This window comes from Aythya marila (assembly GCF_965140915.1).
Source record: "Aythya marila genome assembly, chromosome: Z".
Lineage (NCBI taxonomy): Eukaryota > Metazoa > Chordata > Aves > Anseriformes > Anatidae > Aythya > Aythya marila.
In genome coordinates this window covers 88,309,929-88,330,439 of record NC_139080.1, presented here as the reverse complement: position 1 = coordinate 88,330,439, position 20,511 = coordinate 88,309,929, and the positions used below count along the sequence as shown (strand labels likewise).

Here is a 20,511-nt window from a genome sequence, read left to right as displayed (position 1 = left end):
AAGAAAAAAAAAAAAAAAAAAAAAAACAACACGGACAGGCGGCGACTCCCCTTCTCCTGGGGGGCAAGACATCAAGCGGTGTCCATCTGTCCCTGCATGGGAAATGGATGCTGGAAGTGGGCTTCTCACTATCGCTGCTTTGGGTAGTTGTGGAGTAATTGCCTTAACCGTTCCCTCATTAATGGAAATGGTTAACCCAACGAAAGTTAGAACAAATGATGGGGATTCTCCCCTCTGAACACAGGCCAAGAGAGCTGGAGTTGTTCATCACGGAGAAGAAAAAGCTCCAGGGAGAGCTAATTGCCGCCTTTCAGTGCCTAAAGGTGGCTTATAAAAAAAGTTGGAGAGCAACTTTTTGCTCAGACAGATAATGACAGGGCAAGGAAGTTTCCAAACTAAAAGAGAAAGAGGGGAGTTAGATTAGATGTTATGAGACCAGGGGAAAGGATAGAGGAAGACAGACACTGAGAAGGGCAGAGGAATCAAAAAAGATCAAGAGACGAGTGGGACAGAGGAAGGAGTAACAGCGGTAGCTGGACAGAGGAATTGCAGGGAACGCTACTGCAGGCGTGCAGTACTGGGTGCTGCAGTATCAGTGCTTTTATCATTGATGGGCAGTACCAGTTGTGGTTGCAGTGCAAGCAGTTGTCACAAAGTCTCAGGAGAGCATAGAAGCACAAGAGGAGCGTGGGGCATAATGGCTTTCTCAGGGTTGCAGAGTAGAGTGCAATGGTCCTAAATGGGTGAGTGCGGTAACATGGCTACCCAGCAGACACCCAGATGCCCGGATAGGTCCTGTGTGCCACTATGTTGGCTCCTGAGTACCACGCACACGCCAGCAGTCAACAAAGCATGCAGAGGCAAGTTAGCAGCAAGAAACGGATGCACAGGAGAGAATGTCCCTGTGCAGGCTGCACCCATCCCACTCCCTGCCCTGCCAGCATTTGCAGTGTGGCACCATTCCACTCCCTCCCCATGCACCTTGACACTCCAACCACCCTGACCTATGGAGGGCTTCCCTGAGCCCTGGCTGCAGCATGCACACGTGAGTTCCTTTGTTCCAGTACGCAAAAGGCAGCATTTATTCAGAGCTTCTTTTAAACTTCAAGGTAGTATTGCATCTGGATGACGGGTTTGGAGGGATTACATTTCACAGAAAACCCATGAGAAATAAATGTCTGGTGGACAGAGGTAACAAAATTCACACCGTATACAGTTGCGCTATTTATCTACAGTTGTCAAAAATACAAAGAAATTAGATAAAAAAGGTTGCTTGGTCAAAACATTAATGAAATATACGTTCCAAACGCATAGGAATCACAGAGTGATCAGACAAAGACAGTAAGTGTCTTAAAGCTTTAGAGCTTTCAAGAGCTGCTGTGGTCACGTGACTAAAGGAAAGCTACCGAGTTTGTTCACCAAGACAGGTGTTCAGATTAAAGACAGGGAAAAAAATTTACACTCTACCACCAGGCATCTTTGCTGGAGGGGACCAAGGGCATGAACAGAACGCAGCAGATATTTCAACTTTTCCTTACGGTATCTGTATGTTTTAAAGAAACCTCTCTGGCAAAAGCAAGGTCAGTTTGCAGATACTATCTAAGGAAACAGTAAGAGACAGCAACAAATAACGCGTGTCACGGATGGGATCACTTCATATTCATTGTACTGCACAATGACCAAGAACAATGATCTCAGAGCTGAAAAGCAAATCTCTTTCCCCAAAGAGTACCCTGAAGCCTGAACGTCTTCAATAAACATTTTATTGATGAGTTTTCTCAATGTACTCGGTATTTCTCTGAGGGAGAGGTAGGCTCTCATGGGGCTACTTCATGCTCCCGTGCTCTGAGAAGTCAGAAACAACATGATTGTCCCCTGTCAGTAACCACTTTGTAGTTCAGAGTCCTTCAATTCCCACTGGTTCGCGTGCATGGATACGAGAAGTACTAATTCCAACTTCATCACCTGTAGAAAACACACAAGGTAAAGGTAGTTGATCCTCAGAAGATATTCAACTTTGTACTATATAGCCCTGCATCTTTATGTAGAAGCAGTCATTCACCTCCCTTCCTTCACTCCTCCCCAAGTGTCAGAAGTTATTTTTACCTGTTCTGATCAGAGGAGCTTTATTCTAAATTGGAATGTTTATACTTCTGTCAGTTTCAGCTTCACTTTTAGAGAGAAAGAAGCCAGAAAGCTACGTGTGTCTTACATACATCGTACATTTGTTTGAGGGTTTACCCTTTGAACAATAAGAACTAAGTTAGTCAGGATTCCATTCTTATATCCTTTTTTGTTTTTCCTCTTCTTAAACAGACTATTGCGTGATCTTATAAAACCCTAAACACAATTTTTTAACACACAGAGCACTGCATGTTCAAGCCTGCTACAGCGATTTCTAGTAGTTTCTACCTCAGGAATTAATGTTTCCCTTGTCTTCTGCACTTCCTAGTATGTGCACCTGTTTACTTAGGTAACTGATACTCAGTTTTGTTCCAGTCTTTCCTTCCTCCCACACTGCTGAGGGAGCAAACGGCTTTGTGGTGCTTAGCTGCCTGCACACCACAGGCACATACAGAGTACAAATCTCTATCCATCAGAGAATCGGTTACTGGCATTCCAAGCACTGTCCACATGCTGGAGGAAGAACTCCACTGTTTTCTCTGAAAAAGAGGCAGAGAAGAAAATAGGATACAGTACAGAGTGATCATGCAGTCCAATAGGCACAGCCTCATACCGTGAAGAGATACAAGAACAGAACTTTCACCTGCAACATTATCAGACAGTATTTAACAGCCTGGATTAAAGCATGTTCATACACACCTTCTTCGTAATATGTTTATCACATAGACACAACTATAAATATTACAAGAAGCTTGCAAAGACAAGAAGTGAAAAGACGTCTAATTCTTACTACAGCCTAGACCTCGCAAACAGGGATAGTTGTATGACTGGGAAGAAGTGACAGCAGCCCCGAGCTACATTTTGCAGTCAGACAGTTAAACTACATGTTCAGCTCTACATTAGCTCAACGGATACATGGAACTGTTCTATAAAGAACATGGAAAGTCCTATCATAATGGAATTAATGGAAATTAATAGAAAGTCCTATATTAAGTTTATACTGAAAATAGTATTTGGGAAAGAGAATGCCGAAACACCACATGAAGTCAGCTAACTAACCCAGTTCAACACAGAACATGCGAGACTGGAGCAACCTCAAGCAGAGTTGTACGAGCCTTAGTACTCTGGAGGATGCCTTTCTCTGTAAGGCTGTAAGCTGCAAGTCAGTTGCCCAGAGCAATGGGACGAATGCTAAAGATGAACTCTATCTCCAGTACACACCCAAGTAAATCACTAGTGCACCAGGTAGTGGCTTACAGTATCAAATGCATGCCTTTCGGTGCTACTCGTTTAATTTCTGCAGAAGGTACAGAAACAGATGCCTGCTTGAATCTCACACTGATGAGCCACAAATCAAAATGACCTTACTGTAGCTGACTCTCAGAAGTTTTAGCCTTGTATGGAGAGTCATCCTTTGGCTGGGAGCAGTTCTAGCTACGTTTTGAAGTGGCAGAGTGTTCAAACCTCATGCAGAGGAGTGGAAGAAGCACAGAGTGGCGCATAGGAACAGAAGTTCGCGGCATCAAAGGAGCAAGAAACTGGGAACTGAGATACATGCAGCTTTTACGCTACAGATGCGGAACTGGGAAATAGAGGACTGGGAGAGATGGAGAAAAACACTTGTGGTCCTTGTTTGCAAGGCTTAAAAGCAACCTGGGAAGACAAAACGTATATAGTCTGATCTTTCTTACAGCCCATATTCCCTCTATAGAAGCTCACCTCTTCCTCCTTCGGAGGCCTAAAGACGTCTCCAGGATTCAGGAGATGTTTCTGCAAAACTGTCTGATGTGGTAAGTCTGTACAATACAGGAACACAAAGCAATCTGCCTGACAAGAGCATGCGTTGACTTGTCGTTGGCCAGTTGCTCAAACACATGCCTTCACCTCCTGGAATAAGGGCACACAACATGTTTTCCTTGAATTAAACACAACTACAGATAGATTTAGCTCATAGGGTTCCAGCTGATTATGCTCACTACAGAACCAAGATAAGAGAAACTACTGCAATGTAAGTAGTTATGCTAATAACAAGATCCCACAGTGAAACCAAAGCAGAAGCTTAAGGGAACAGATTGGTCACAAACCATTCTCCGTGACGGTAACATCCAGGTGAGAACTTCCATACTTGTGGATATGTTCGACACCCTCTTGTACACTGTCCACAACCTCAATGCAGCTCTCCAGATCCCCATATTCGTCGTGGAGAGATTTCACTTCTGAGGGGTTGAACGTCAAGTAAGAGGCAAACTTTGGGCCAGCATGAATCTTCACCTGCAATACCAGAAGTATTTTGTGCTGTAGATTGTACCAATGCGTAACAGGCAAAAAGTGCAGCTTGTTGTTCTGGGTATAGCTAGGATAGAGTTAATTTTTTTCATAGCAGTCCCTATACTGCTACATTTTGGATTTTTGCCTTAAACAAACCACTGTTTTGGCTGTTGCTAAACAGTGCTCACACAGTTCCAAGGCTTTCTCTTCTCCCCCCACAGTGAGAAGGTCGAGGGTCTGCTAAAAGTTAGGAGAGCACATAACCACAACCGATTCAAACTTAACCAAAGGGATAGCCTATGCCATATAATGTCAAAGTCAGCAATATAAAATGAGGGGAGGGGAGTTTCGAGGAAGGCAGATATTTCCAGGTTTGCAAGTCTCCCCTACAAAAGACCTTACCTGTTTTTATCCTTTTCTTTTGTAAATTGACACCAGCCCTCTCCAAAGTGTATGTTTCAGACACAAAAGAGTTACTGGGCCCAAAACAAGGCAAGGACTTTCAGTTATTTTACGATCCTGATGAAGAAGATCTAATGCATCGTCAATCTCTGAATTTAATCGTAGCAGCTAAGACACCTTAACAATGAGTGGGAGGAGTGGAGGAGCAGGTGCTGATCTCTTCTCTCAGGTGACAGCGACAGGACCCAAGGGAATGGCATAGAGCTGTGACAGGGGAGGGTCAGGCTGGATGTTAGGGAAAGGTTCTGCACCAAGAGGTGGCAGGGCACTGGAACAGGCTCCCAGGACAGTGGTCACAGCACTGAGCCTGCTGGAATTCAAGAAGTGTTTGGGCAACGCTCCAAGATGCATGGTCTGATTTCTGGGTGGTCCTGTGTGGAGCTAGGGGTTGAACTTGGTAGTCCTCATGGGTCCTTTGCAACTCAGGGTATTCTATGAAAAAAAAAAAAAAAACACAAAACAAAACACAACCAAACCAGACATTAAAAAAAAAAAAAAAAAAACAAAGACAAAAAGAAAACACAAGCGAGTGAGGACTTGCTCCTGACTAGCTATCTGGCAAGCTTCTCTTAATATGACTTTAACATTATCGGAACATGACCTATTTTCCATGTTTTCCTGCATCAATCACTGCTTGTATACACTATTTGCCAAATGGAAATGCTATGTGAAAAATCCATGTTTTAAGTGTAATTTAAGTACTTCACAAATATTTCTCTCGTGATGCATCTCTGCTACAAAACATTACGCATGTCAAAGCAATTATGTAGGACAGTGGCCTTTGTTCCTGTGGAACAGTGGGAGGGGGAAATAATGGGCGGGAAAATGGGTGGGAATAAAGGCAAGCGAGACAAAATGTTCAAAATATGTGGATGAAGCAGATTAGAGGAGGAGAAACATAAAATGGGAAACGACTGACATAAGAAGGTAAGTTAATAGATTTAATCAGAATAGTATTTGGGTCCGGGAGGTTGCCAGCCAGGAAGTCAGAATTAAGAGTAGTAGAGAAAGGGTTGGGGAAATGCTCTTCCAAGGCAGAGAATGATTTTTTTCTATGTAAAAGGAAGTAGTTGTATCCCAGCAATGGCATGCAGCCACCCCAAAGAAGCTGCTCGCAGATCATTTCTATGCAAAAGCTTGGGGTTGCATGGAGAAGCCAAGAAAGCTCTCCGAAAAGAGTACAAAGGTGTACAAAGAGACATGTGGGTAACGTAAGTGTTATGTTATCATAAAACTACATAGGGCTATGTCAGCAAGACCAAGGGCTCCTAAAATGAACAACAAGTAAATAAAACAAAACAAAAGCCAACACAAGTATAAATGACTAACCTGTTCTACTCTCAACGTGTCTATGATCTGATCAAACAACGGGGTTCTCAGCAGGTCTCAGTGAATTAGGAGTGTTTCCCGAGCATCACAGGCAGCAGTATATTCACACTTTGAGTCTCTGACTGAGGTTTAAGAGTAAACAAATGGTTACGTAACATTTATGACAAAGAATTTGAAGAGCATGTGAATTATTATTACGTATGGTTATAATAATATATTAATATATATATTATTATAATAATATATAATAATTATAATAATAATATAATAATAATATTTTATATTAATATAATTAATATATTAATAATATATAATAATAAATTATTATAATAATATATTAATATATATATTACTATAATATAATAATAATATATTAATATAATAATATAATAATAATAATAATATTATAACCATACCACATATTCCAAATGTGTAGTTCAGTTACACTCATGGTATCCAAGTCACCCTCTCACAGCTTACTTATTCATGTGGCCTTCTCCACGCTGGCATCTGTGTCCACATACACATGACAGATCCATTCACCGTGTCCCATCACTGGAATTCCCTTAGCAGCTTTCTGGATATTCCTGACTAGCTGGGATGACCCATGTGGAATGATTAGATCTACCAGCTTCTCCAAATGGCAGACATCTTCCACTTCCTTGCTTGTATTCACACGTGAAAGTTGTGACACAAACAGTCAATGGCCTGAATTCTCAAGCTCTGCCTGTGCTTCTTCTACATGCTACAGCACAAAAGTTGTTGCTTTAATTCTAGACACTTACTACTTGCACTGCATCTTTGACTCCATGAATGGAGAGTGCTTCTTGAGTCAGATGATGAAGGATTTGATTGCTGTATGCTGCCTCTTTCCCTCCTTTTATTAGCAAGCCATTTCCGCTAGCTATGGCCAAAGAAGACACCTGTCAGAAGGGAATTAAAACAACAACAACAACAACAACAACAAAGTGATCTGACTCCTCTGGGAGAATAACATCTGCAAAATAGAGTAAGAACAGGATTTTGCATTCTGCTGACTTACTCAATATTAATATACAGCACCAAGAATTTTTTCCGAGTCAGAACGTGTAACTCCAGTAATGAAGTATCTTAACGTTTCAGAAACAAACTTGAGCTTCAGGGTACTACTGGCAAAGGGAGACTGCAGTAAGTCAAAGGAAACCCTGAACATAGGCTCTGGCACAAATTCGCTAGCTGTATAAAACTATTTCAGATGCAAGAACTCTTATCCCTAATCATTCTGGCTGGAAGTAGCTAATGAGCTCTTCCTACGACGAACATTTTACTTGTGCTCTCTTATACAGAAGCCTTTTGTTTAATCACGCTGATTTTACGTTTATAACCAGAAGGTGTCCTTGCCTATAGCAGGGGGGAGTAGATGACCTTCAAGTTCCCTTCCAGCACAAATCATTCTATGATTCTATGACACCTCCCACTAGACCAGATTGCTCAAAGCCCCATCCAACTTGGCCTTAAATACTTCCAGGGATGGGGCATTCACAACTTCCCCAAGCAGCCTGTTCCAGTGCCTCACCACCCATAGTAAAGAATTTCTTCCTTTATTCTAATCTACATCTACCCTTTTAGTTTAAAGCCATTACTCCTTGTCCTGTCATTACACTCCCTGACAAAAAGTCCCTCCCCAGCTTACCCGAAGCCTGCTTCAGGTACTAGAGGGCCACTATAAGGTCTCCTCAGAGCCCTCTCTTCTCTAGGCTAAGCAACCCCAGTTCTCTCAGCCTGTCTTCATAGGAGAGGTCCTCCAGCCCTCGTCAACTTCTTGGCCCTGCTCTGGACCTGCTCTAACACATTTATTTCTTATGTTGGAGTCCCCAGAGCTGAATGCAGCACTGCAGGTGGGGCCTCACAGGAGTGGAGTAGAGAACGAGAATCACCTCCCTGGACCTTCTGGTCATACTTTTGATGTGGCTCACAATACGGCTGGCTTTCTGGTTTGCAACTGCACATCGCTGGCTCATGTAGAGCTTTTCATCCATCAACACTCCCAAGTCCTTCTCTGCAGGGCTGCTCCCAATCCACTCATCAACCAGCCTGCATTCATTCTTGGGAGTGCCTTGATGACGGTGGTGAACCTTGCACTTAGCCTTCTTGAACTTCACGAGGTTCTCATGTACCAACCCCTTAAGCATGTCAAGGTCAACTCAGACCAACTCCTTTTCCCTACTAGTGTCCTCTGGGTAAAAAACAGTCACCACGTTTGATATTCTACCTCATCCTGCTGTCCACAATTTGAAAAGAATACTGAAAAAATAAGGAATACTTCAGAAAGATCCTTGTCAATTAGTGGAACCTTGCTGTACCCAGATACTGTGTGTCTTTAACATACAAAACTAGACATTAAAATGCAATTTGATTGTATCTGGTTAAGAATCTGACTCTCCAAAGATCAGCATCACAAAGGAAAGCTGCAGAGACAAGCTTATTTAAATAAATTTAAAAAATCCAATCTGTAATGGGTTTGAAAACAGTTTGTTCCCTTTAGATAGTAATAGAGCACGGCTATACTTCAGAACAATTGGATTTCTTGAAATCTGTAAGAAGCAGTCTGTGAAATATGATCTCAGAACTTCGCCTTGTAAGTATTAGAGACAAACATGCTATTGTATATTGTTATAAATGACTGAGTCCCGCATAGGGTTACAATCAAAGTTTACAATTTATTAAAGGAACAGAGGTAAGCAAACAGCACTGGGTGCGCTGGGAGTCTCTGCTCCACGAAGACGCACACCAGTTAAATCAGGCGGCTGGTTTTTATGCTCCTAGGCTAATACATATTCATCACCACTTTTGGAAAAGGCAGGGGTATTATAATTAGTTTCCCGGAACCCGAACCATCCCACGGATGCATGCGTATCAGTCTCCAGTGGTCCCTCTGAGGGTCGCTCATACTGAAGGCTCGTAGTCTTCCTCACAAGTTTTGTCCTTCGGTCGTTCTTCAGCTTCCCCCCCCCTCCCCTTATTTAGTAGTCTCTGGGCCAGATGCCAGAAAGTCGTGTCTCATGCAATAGTCAGCAGTTATCTCAAAAAACTCCCCCCTATTCTCTTATCTCCCAGACCCGAGTCTCAAGGTTTACCCTTCAAACCCTCTATCAACACAAACTGCTAGACCATTCTTTTGCAAGATACAAGAACTATATACACTAACCACTCTGTTTCTCTTGGACTTGTGGTTATTTATACAAGGGGATGTAAGACAGAAGGTCACATTTCATTATGAGGCCCTAGCATTGTTCCATATTGACACGAATCAGATGAACATATTTCACAGTCCCCCATCTCTTTTTTCATGGTATTGATCCGTGTTTTCCTTTCCAATCGAGTCAATACTTGCCAAATTGGTATCAATTTTGGATATTCTTTTCTTTTTATTATCGTCAGGCAATGGGTTTTCTCTTCTCCCTGGTTCTGGGTCAACAGTGTGAGAAACTCCGTAGCCAGTAATTAGGCTCAGGCGAGGATCTCAGCGAAGAAGTAATTTGTTCGCGATTGCAATGGCGGGCGCCCCACAAGCAGGAGAGCGCACCTACTAGTTCCAAAACACAGTTTATATACTTTTTGATGACAGGACCCTCCCCTGTTTCCCCACTGACTGGGTAATCCAGGTTCGCCATCTATCCGATGCTTCACAAACAATGCATGGCCTTCACTTGCCGGCCTGTTAAATTTCAAATTTCTTTTGACATTTTTACTGCTTGGAGAGGTAATGTTTCTTCACTTGTCTGACTTGACACTGTGATTTTCACCTAATTGTCCTAAGAAGTCTGGTTGTCTGCATTTTACAAGGTCGCCTGCTAAGTTTTCTTATCACTGTAAGCATATCTCAGTACCACATTCCTGCCCTCTAAACAACGTAACTCTGCAAAAACAACATTCCTATTCCCACAACAGGTACTGCAGATATTTGCATTCCTTGTATAACTGGAGTGTATCAGCCTGGTAATAGAAGGTATTAAACATGGGATTATTAACAATTCTCCACATATCCCCAATACAACCATCCTCATTTTAGCAAAACAATCACTGCCCGTAAAGCCCCCTCCCATAATCTTCTTAGATCGATTCCATTCCAAGTTTGAACTGGGACGTGTGCAATCTTCTTCATTTCTTTTACAAGTTCATTTACAGCTTTTCTTTCTGTTGTGGTTTAACCCAGCTGGCAGCTAAACACCACACGGCCATTCACTCACCTCACCCCCTCCCTCTCTGGGATGGGAGAGAGAAATGGGAAAGTGAAGCCTGTGAGGTGAGATAAAGACAAGAAAATAACAATAATAAATAATCATAAATAATAATAATGACAATGACAATAATGATGATAGTTCTACTACTACTCGTGTATGAAACAAGTGATGCACAATGCAATTGCTCACCACCGCTGATGCCCAGCTGTCTGATGCCCAGCCTAACCCCGAGCAGTCCAGCCCTCCTCCCAGCTCTTGCTGCACCCCCAGCCTGCTCGCTGGCAGGACAGTGAGAAGCTGAAACGTCCTTGGCTTGGTGTAAGCACGGCTCTGCAACAATTAAAACATCAGCATGTTATCAGCGCTCTTCTCATCCTAAACCAAAACGTAGCATTCTACCAGCTACTAGGAAGAAACACCTTCATCATTAATCTCTAAACAGCAATTACTAAGGTTAGATTTTCCACAGACTTCTTCTTGTGCTAGTAAATAATCCAAAGCTAAGCGATTTTGATACATAAGTAGATAAGTAGTCCTCATCTTGGTATTTTGCTTTGCAATTAAGCCAAGTGCACCTCCGGTTTTATTTACAACTATTTCCATTACAGCTTGTAACCTAGTTATTCTATTAAGCATATATATTGGGGTCCTATAGCCCCAGGATCCGTCTTCTGCCCATGTAGCTGGATCATAATAGGCAAGACGCCTTCAATCAAGGGGTTGGGCCCACTTTCAGGGTCAATTTGGGCTTGTGATACCGTTCAGCCTGCCGGGGTGATCCAGCTCCTGGAAAACGAATCACAATTTTATATGGGTTTAAAAAGAAAAGTTCTTACGTTATTTTCTCGGGACAACCTCACCTTAGTGTGGGAGAAGTCCGGTCGAGGCCCTCTCACTCGGCAGTCAATACCCATCGCCTCCCTCGGTAGACCATACACACTGCAGTGGAGGGTCCTGCCCCGGTCTTGCCTTCTCCCTTTCCTCCCTTTAGGCTTGTCCCCTTTATTTGGCGTCCTTAATTCATGCAGAGCCTCATTGCCAGAATATGAGTTCTTCTTTAGCTTTAGTTTCAGTTCCCCAGGAGTGGACTCAACCCTCCAGGTTTCGGTAGTTACTGGTCCTTTTATTCTGGATCTGTGGATCCAACCCCTTTCCGCTGTTCTCACAGCTGTTTCAGTAGTAAGTAAAACTTACTACTTACAGTCCCTCCCATCGGGGGCTCAATGATTCTTCCCTCCAGGTTTTTATTAAGACCTTGTCTCCTGGTTGTATCTTATGAACAGCAAATCCTAAAGGTGGTGTTTGAGCCATCATTCCAATTTCTCTTAGCTCTTGTAACCTCCTTCCAATGGTAATTACGTATTTCTGGATGCTACGCTCCTCAACTACATTTTTCCTAGAGGCATCCCTTGAGAATAAGGCATACCATATAACATTTCATATGGCGATAATCCGCTCTCACTGTGTGGTTTAGTTCTTATGTTTAAAAGTGCCAATGGTAAGCATTTCATCCAGGGCATTTGTGTCTCGATCATTAATTTAGCCAAGTGTTGTTTTAGTGTTTGATTCAATCTTTCTACTTTCCCTGAGCTTTGTGGGTGCCACGGAGTATGGTATTCCCACTGAATACCTAATGATTGACATAATAATTTTATTATTTTAGAAGCAAAGTGTGTGCCCTGATCAAAATCAATGTACTGGATTATCCCATATTTAGGTATCAGGTGTTCTAATAGAGCTTTTACCACCATTTGTGCCATAGCTCGAGCTACGGGATAAGCTTCTACCCATTGTGTTAAATGATCTGCTATTTCCCATAGATATTTTATCCTCCCTACCTTGGGCAATTCAGTGAAATCAACTTGTACTTTCTCAAAAGGCCTGTAAGCTGTTTTTCTCCCTCCCGTGGCTGCTTGTCAAAACACTTTCTTATTTATCTTCTGACAAGTTAAGCAACGTTGCGTAATTTGTTTTGCTATTAAAAAAAAAAAACAAAAAAAAACACACAGCTTCCTGCTGAGGCAGAACTATTAACATTCCTACATCCTCCTTCCCTGCTCATTCAACTTCAAAGGGCTCTGTTAAATACTACATGCCACACCTTTAACACCGGGGACAACTCTTTTAACGCTTCCTTTATCTTTCTCCAGCCTGTACTTTTCTCACACCAACACCAAAGGCTCAGTCAAGAGCCAATTAATTCCACTCCTTTTCTCTCCAAGATGCTGAAACAACGTATCAGTATACTACACTTCATCCTATTTTCCTTCTCTCCTCAAAAACATGAATTGCCAGATAGTGTTATAGTCGACTGATCCATAAAGTGGCCATTTAGCTTATATAGTGGCCACCACTGATTGCAATACTTAGTGAAAGTCCTCTTCCTTTCTGCGCTCCCAGTTCTAACAATATCCTTTGAATGTGCCAGCGTGCACCCAAGGAGGCTTTCTTTAAAACATCTTTGTTTTGGATATTACTCATTCCTTTGATTTTCCATTCCCTTTTATTTATTTATTACTATTCCTTATTAGTTACTGTCCTTTGTTTCAATTTCCACGCAAACCTTTTTACTGTGGGTTTTTACTATCTTTTCCTAATCTTCTTCCCAAATGTCCCAGTTCTCCGGGATTAAATGCCTCTTCCCGCATACAAACTTTACTATTTCAGGTTATTAAGGAGCCCCGTTCCATGTTCCAATCATAAATCCATGGAACTTCAGGAAAAGAGCTGAAGCACTCAGCCTTTCATCTTCTAGACAAACATTACCACCTTTTCCACAAAATTTACATTTCAACAGGACCGAATTTCGAGCCAAATGCCAAGTTTTCTCATGCACTTTGTTAATAAGCCCATACAAAACAAGGAATCACTCCTGTGTATCCGTCAATAAATACCATTTAAAAAGGCATTGACACCTAAATAAATTCACTCTCCCCCTTCTTACCAAATTGCCAGGGCTCAAGCCCAAACCACCACAGAAAGGACTCTCTCCGTTCTACCGCTTTGATAATCAGTCAGCCCCCTCCACCTCTCCAGTACTTGGCAAACTGACCAAACGCCACAGCAAATACACCAACACTTCTAAACTGTTAGTTACTTAGATAACGCTCCCGCCTTTTTTTCTTGTCACACTCAAAGCATGTAAGAGCAAAAATAGGATCACAAGATACACTGCCAGGCCCACATATTGGGCACCACCAATCAAAACTTGGTGAAAACAGCACTTCTTTTTGGTCTGTCACGCACTTCGTTCGTCTCCGGCCGCTCCCCTCACGGAGAATACGGAACCGCGGATCGGAACTCCGCACTCGCTTCGCAGCTCACTAGAAGGTAAACTGTTAGTCTGCAATTGTTTCACCTTTACTGCAACTCAAGACTGAACTCTGAGCACTGACTCAATTCCGTGTATGCTATCTCCAGCTAGCTATCAGGCACACACTACTCCATGGAGAAGTCAAATTTCCTCGGTAATTGCTTACCCAAACCAGTATGAGATGCAATAGTAAACTATGGAGGAAGCAACCTCTCCTCTGCACTCAGAGTCCATCCTACTATCAGCTACAGCATGGGAGAGAAACCATATTATTCAGATGCAGAGGTATCAAGGATGATCCTCTGAAGTTACATCGGAGAACTTGAGGATGGGGGCTGGCAGGAAGAAAAGTAACAAGACAAGTCATCCTAAGTCTGTAAAAAAAGAAAAAAAAAAAAAAGAAAGGTGGGGGGGGGAGGGGGGGGTTGAGGGTGGGAAGCCAGTAAGAATCAGCCTGATAAAACAAATGAGATAAAGAAGAGGAGAATGGGAGAGTTTGGCTAGGCAAGGCAAGACACCCAGGAGGCAAAGGCTGGAGTCTAGGAAGGCAGACTAGAATTTGGCAAGGAAACATACTGGTTTTCTATGAAGAACAGAGCGAGCAGCAAGGAAGCAATAATGGCAGAAAGGGAGACTACTGCCTTTTCCTTTCACATGAACTTTGCCTAGAGCAGACTCCCCTTCAGTATGGAACGAGGACAAACACTCACAAAATTCAGTTGTGAAGCTGCCCTTCGGCAGTCTCTTTTTAAGTGCCCATACCCATCCCTTGCTCCTCAAATACTTGCTCATATGTTAGAGAAACGCTCAATCAGTCTTGCTAAAGATACCGGCAGTAAGAGCCTAGACTTAGCTTTTACACGCTTGTGGAAAGATATCATTCTGCCTCAGTGCAAACATGCAGTATCAGTATGGGACAGACCACTCAGAGCCTAGAACTTCTACTTCGTGCTGATCTTGTCAGCATATATTCTTAACAGTTGCAGTTTGTTATTAACGACCTATATTAAACATTTGATGTTTAATCGTAGCCTGCAATTCAGCTGTAGTCAGCATGGACAGAAAAGTGCTCATTGGTAGGAGCCTTGTAAGTTGCAAGTTAAGCAGGGAAGCTATGTGATAAGACACGGGCAGAAATTGCACCACCTGAATGTAAGCTAACTCCTTCTCTACGTTGGGTATCAAAAACCAACGCGGAATAACTCTCAGCATTGCAGAAGCAAGTCCCAAGAAGACTGTAGTTTTCTGTAGGAAAAAAAAAAAAATGGGATGACAGCAGAATTCATTTCAGAAGAATACAAGCAGAAGTCTTTTGAGGCAAGACTTCTTGCAGCCTTCCAATAACTCACCAGTAGAAATACACTTTTATTATCAAAGATCTCTCTGCCCTCCTCACATACCTGTGGAAGACAGTCAGTCTGGACGGGACTCAAAAAAATCGCAAGAAAGACCCCAACAGGCACTGTCACCTGCTCCAACTCTAGATCTTTTGCTATGCGTGCTCTCCGAACTATGCTGCCGACGCTGTCCTGTGAAGATGCTGCAATCTGACAGAGCCCAACAGCCAAGCTGTTCAGCTTTGATGTAGACAGACTGAGACGTTTCAACAAAGGAAGTGCCAATCTTCCTAGAAGAAAGAAAAAATTGCGCTCAAGATAGATTTATCTGGCTAGTTTCAAGAAAAAGTGACCTAATGGTCAAACCAGGAAAAAAAGCCGCTGTTTCCCACGCCGCAGCAAGAAACCTACCTAAGATGAACAATGTAAAGCATTAAGTTTAGTAGCTACAATCAAACTGCTCCAATTTGACAACGCTTTCACCTACCATCACATATACACCTAATACGATATGAATGATTTGTATATGAAGTAACATCCGCAAAGACAAAGTTTGTCCTATTTCTAGTACCGTTACACAACCGTGTACCTGAATTTCTTACCAATTTCTACCCTTGCAATATTCCTGGAAGGTTTGCGCAGTAATTGCCTCTTTCTATTTCACAGATAGAAATCCCAAAGAGCAAAGGAACGCATAGCATTTCAGATTGGGCAAGAGCTGCCGGAGTTTTCTAGTCTGAACACGTTCAGGTAGGAAGTTTACTCAGAAATGTCCCTCCAGGCATTCTCCTCAGTACAAAATGGTTGCCGTATGCCTTTTACTGAACTTCACAATTTGTGATGCGCCAGTTCCACACATTTTCTAACCCAAGACCAGCTTCCTCACGCACCACTCTTACACAAAAGAATGGATTTAGTCTGTGCTGCCTGAACTGTACTTTCCTCAGTCAGAAGGTAAGGTGGTTCTTTCTGGAAAGCATCATTTTTAAGTAACAACCTTCCCCACAGGGGCCAAACATTACGTTAACCAGCCCAGGAGAATATTCATGCTATTTCATGCATGATGATAACAGGGAAGATCCTTGCTAGATTTAATTTCTAAAGTGAGCCTCCTTTGGCAAAAGAAAACACTGTTCTATTTTTAGTTTTTTAAACAATGCTGTGGGTTGCTGCTTTCAAAGGCCTCTCTCTCCATCTTCTCTGATAGAGACAGCTCTTACGGAAGCTGCAGCTGCTTACACTGACAAGCTCTCAAAGTCCTGGGTTCCCTAATCTGTGACGGCCATAATATCCAATTGCAGGTGACAGACTACTCTTGTTCTGCTCCTTTCCTTTGAGGCCCAGAAAAGCTCATGACAACAGGTGTTCCATGAAAGGACCCGTAATATTACCTTTATTTTCAGCTTCTTCTAAGTCCTTTTTGTTTGCCAAGAGAATTTCTTCTCTCTGATCAGTTAATAAGTCACCGAGATGATAAAAAAAATAAATAAATCTCTGCTCTCTGAAAGAGAAAAGTGTCTGAACTGCATTCTTACACGAACTCCATGGTGTTTGACATCTGGCTCACTTCAGCTCATTCCTACTGACACATCTTCTCACTGGCTTGATGCCCTGAATACTTGGAGCCAGCTGATTTTTTCCAGGACCCGTTTGTGTTATAAACCTGTATTTTAAAACTTGCCACATGTTCACAGCCTTAAAGAGCGAGAACATACTGTTCTCTCACCTGCTCAGGCTGCAGAGCTGCCAGCGTCCTGCTACCGGCTCGAGACATTCCACCCTGCTGCTCTACTGTAGGGCCTGCCAAAACAAACACACACACGCAACCACAAGACATGCAGACAAAGGTGGAAGGAAATGAACACTAACCTTTCAACTTTCAACTCCTTACTCAAAGCAGAAAAACAGGTACGGTCTTAAGAGACATATCAAAGAAGTTTACTGTATGCCACAACAGGAAAATTTGTATCAGATACCAAAATGCTGCCACGGTCCCCGAGCATAGCCCTTTTCAAGGCATCACAGAGATTCAGTAAGATCATCCATGTCGTAGGGGACAAACAAGTATACAACCTGTAACAAGAAGACTTGACAAAGAGCAAAAGAATACAAGGACAGCTACATCTCAGGGAGTGGGAGGCTACTGCAAAAAAAGGAAAGCATCCTTTGAAAAAGTTTAATTACATAACTACTGAAAAGAGAAAAGATTGCAAAACAACCTGGGAATGAGCAAACAATACAGGAAGCCAAAACCAGCCTCAGCAACAGCTTGCACAATAGCTGCTCTCTCTCTGCTCTGTGTACGTTGAAGGGCTCCTACAGAGGAGAGGTTTTTTTCTTGGCACGGATGTCAAAGAATCCATCTCAAACTGAAATGATACAGAACAAGTTTTGAAACAGAAACTGAAGTAACAAGTCAAAAGGCTCAGGCAGCATTTCACTAAGGAGTTCTCAAGGAGCTCCTGGATAAGCTACGTTTTCACTTTTAACTCTTGAAATTGTCTGTAGAACAGATGACTTGGCATGTGACTAATATGCCCGGACTTCTATTCAAGAAGTGTCCTACAGAAATTGCCAGAGCAGGAATTCCCACGGTAAGGAAAATAACAGGAGGTATAGTGGGAAGCGTAAGAAAAGAACTAGGGGACACTTGATTAATAAGACTTAATGAAGGACTGTTAAAACAGCTTTTTAAAGCAAGGTCATACTTTATAATGTGGCGTGTATTTTTGTGTTCTTTGAACACAAAAGGGGTGTTGGACCACGTGACCTCTGGAGGTCCTTTCAACCTCAACCAGCCTGTGATTCCTTTGCAGCCACTATGCAACAAAATAGCAAGTACAATTCACAGCAGATAAACATGAAGCAACGCAGAGACAAAAGGGGAAATCAGGCCTTGGTAGTGCACATAATCCTACGAAAACATCACTTCAATGCTCATCAGCGTTGAACAGCAACTTCCCTGTTTAAGCTTTTGGAGAAGGCCTAGGAAAGGCAACAAAAACCATCCACAATCTAATCAAAACTCAAAGTTAGCCTTGCTATCTCATAAACTGAAGGTTCACTTGCATCTCGGACGCTACACAAACTTTTATTTTCGCTCACCTTGAAAAGGTCACAGTAGAATAAAAACCGTTTCAGCCAAGAGAAACAGGGATCGACAGATCTTTGGAACAGTTTCTGTAGAAAAGGACTAAGAAAACACCTTTTTCATGTGAAAAAGCAATGAGGGAAAAGACAATGTCTCATCATAGAAGTTGAACAGAGATCGATCACCCACGTTCTCTTTCCATACAGAAGGTGGGGGCATCAAAAGCTAGCAGGAAGCAACTTTCACTCCTCCTGCCCACAAGCACACACAAAGTAAAGCAAGCAGTTCTTCACATAGTGCTAGCTCCAGAGTTTACACACAATACCTGGTTAAGGCTCGTGACTCCTGTGACCCATGGATGCTAAGTGTTTACCTCGGTCCAAAGGATATGGCCAATTTTTACAAGAAATCCATTAAGCATTTTTATACTCCAAGGCGTTTGCTTGTCTTACAGTGCAAGTCACGAGTATCACTCTATACTTGTTCTATTCTGCTAAGATCACAGATCTTTGGTCTGACTTTCTGCGGCCCTTGTTACATTGTCACAGCAACACACAGGCAGGAAAACATTGCTACATACAGTAACAAAAGACTGAGTCATAAGAAGAACCTAGGATAAAAAATGAAACCGCACACTATCTTAGTTCAGCACTACATTCTATATGCATGCTTTCAGCCTGAAATCATCAATAAGAGACGATAACCTCTAAGACTGAAAACAAGACAAATTCTACTTAGTTCTCTGAATGCAAGGCTGATGCAGCAAGTCATCAGCTGGAAGGAACCCAAGCAGAGGATTCAAGATGTTCCATTCCAACATTGAAACTTACCTTTCCAAAGCCGCTTGTCAAGCAGAGCATAGTTTCCCATTTGTTGAACAGGCAGGCCTAGCCAAATTTCAACCCTAAACTTCCAGGGAATCTCTACTGCTCCCAGCGTACATATTACTTCCGTACTCACCTGCAGGTCTTACCTGTGAAAACAAAGTTCCAACTTTCTTCCCTTCTACAATATCTGTGATGACATGACCTGAGATTTTCGGGTGGACTCCATTTGCAATCACTACAGAGGTGCCTCCTCGCAGGGCCCACAAAGCTGCTGTCACCTACAGTGAAGGAGAGAGCCAGTTCCCAAAAATGCACTTGTTAGTTGAATCCCCATCCTCCACAAGAATTCTTATGTTGGAAGAAGCCCTTAAGACCATCAAGTCCAAGCATCAACCTAATGCTACCACTAAATCATATCCCTAAGTGCTATGTCCACACGTCTCTTGAATACTTCTAAGGATGGGGACTCTACCACTTCCCCGGGCAGCCTGTTCTAATGCCTAACCACCCCTTCCATGAAGAAATGCTTATTTAGTACCCAGATATCTAGTGCTGCTCAATAGAGTTGTTCCTCCCTAGGGGTAGGGCTTGGCATTTCCCTCTCCTGAACTTCAAAAGGTTCCTGCCTGCCCCTATCTGCAGCCTGTCAAGGTTCCTCTGAATGCACCGCCCCCACCCCGCACAAGGGCCATTTCCACAGAAGCCACCAACCACCCGCCGCCTCGCCCCCTCCCTATCCAGCCCACCGTGGCGCGCCACCGACCACCAACCTCGTTGCGCCACCCCTCCTCGGCGTCCCGGCCTGCCCCGACAGCTTCTGCCCATGGCGCCGGCAAGCCCTGCATGCTGCTTCTGCCCTGGCTTCCTCCAAGCCAATCACACAGTGCTTCCGCCCTGATTGAAGACAGGCCCTGACATCACTTCCGCCCCAGGTTCCCAGCCAAGCACAGCGTGTCCCCACAGACACAGCAGAGCAAACACACAAACTAACATTGACATCCTACCCGTAAACATGCCGTAACAGTGACTCACCTGAGAAAGAACTGCATGCAATAAAGGCACCTAGTACTACATTAGTTTATTCTAACAGATCCTACTAGCTGCCACCTCAAAAAGACGTGCGTACCGCTCTCTACTTGGAAACGCATCAGTCCGTCCGTAGACTCTGACCCACCTAAAGAGCCCTGCAACTGACTGAAGGAAAAACAAAGCACTTACCCCAAAGAGCAGCCCAGGCAGAAGGAGCTCTCTGATGGCATACCTGGGGCTCATATACCGTTTGGCCGCGCCCAGCACCCAAGCCCAATCACCTGGGAAAGGGAAGGGGCAAAGCACAAGAAAGTAGAAAGAGAGCACAGAAGGAGCAGCAGCTGGCGTGTTTTTGTTCGTTTGTTTGTTTTTAATCTGATTTAGCTCAACAGCATGCAGAGTGCAGACAAGAGAATCGGGCTGTTTCTAGAAGCAACGTTCCGCATGCTTAGGCTGCAGCTTTTAATCTTGAAAGGACAATATGACCAAGCAAGTAACTGGATTTTTT

General features: G+C 43.1%; 1 pseudogene across 1 annotated transcript; it reads right to left on the bottom strand.

Annotated features, from left to right (window-relative positions):
• Positions 1-1,759: 1,759 nt before the first annotated feature.
• Positions 1,760-19,819, bottom strand: LOC309890273 (delta-1-pyrroline-5-carboxylate synthase-like; annotated as a pseudogene). Its single transcript has 11 exons — positions 19,721-19,819; positions 19,108-19,252; positions 16,783-16,856; positions 16,448-16,550; positions 15,120-15,346; positions 6,969-7,106; positions 6,664-6,859; positions 6,184-6,305; positions 4,209-4,395; positions 2,577-2,663; positions 1,760-1,965 (listed from the first exon to the last, which is right to left on the bottom strand). The product of its transcript is annotated as a delta-1-pyrroline-5-carboxylate synthase-like (transcript).
• Between the last annotated feature and the right edge of the window lie 692 nt (positions 19,820-20,511).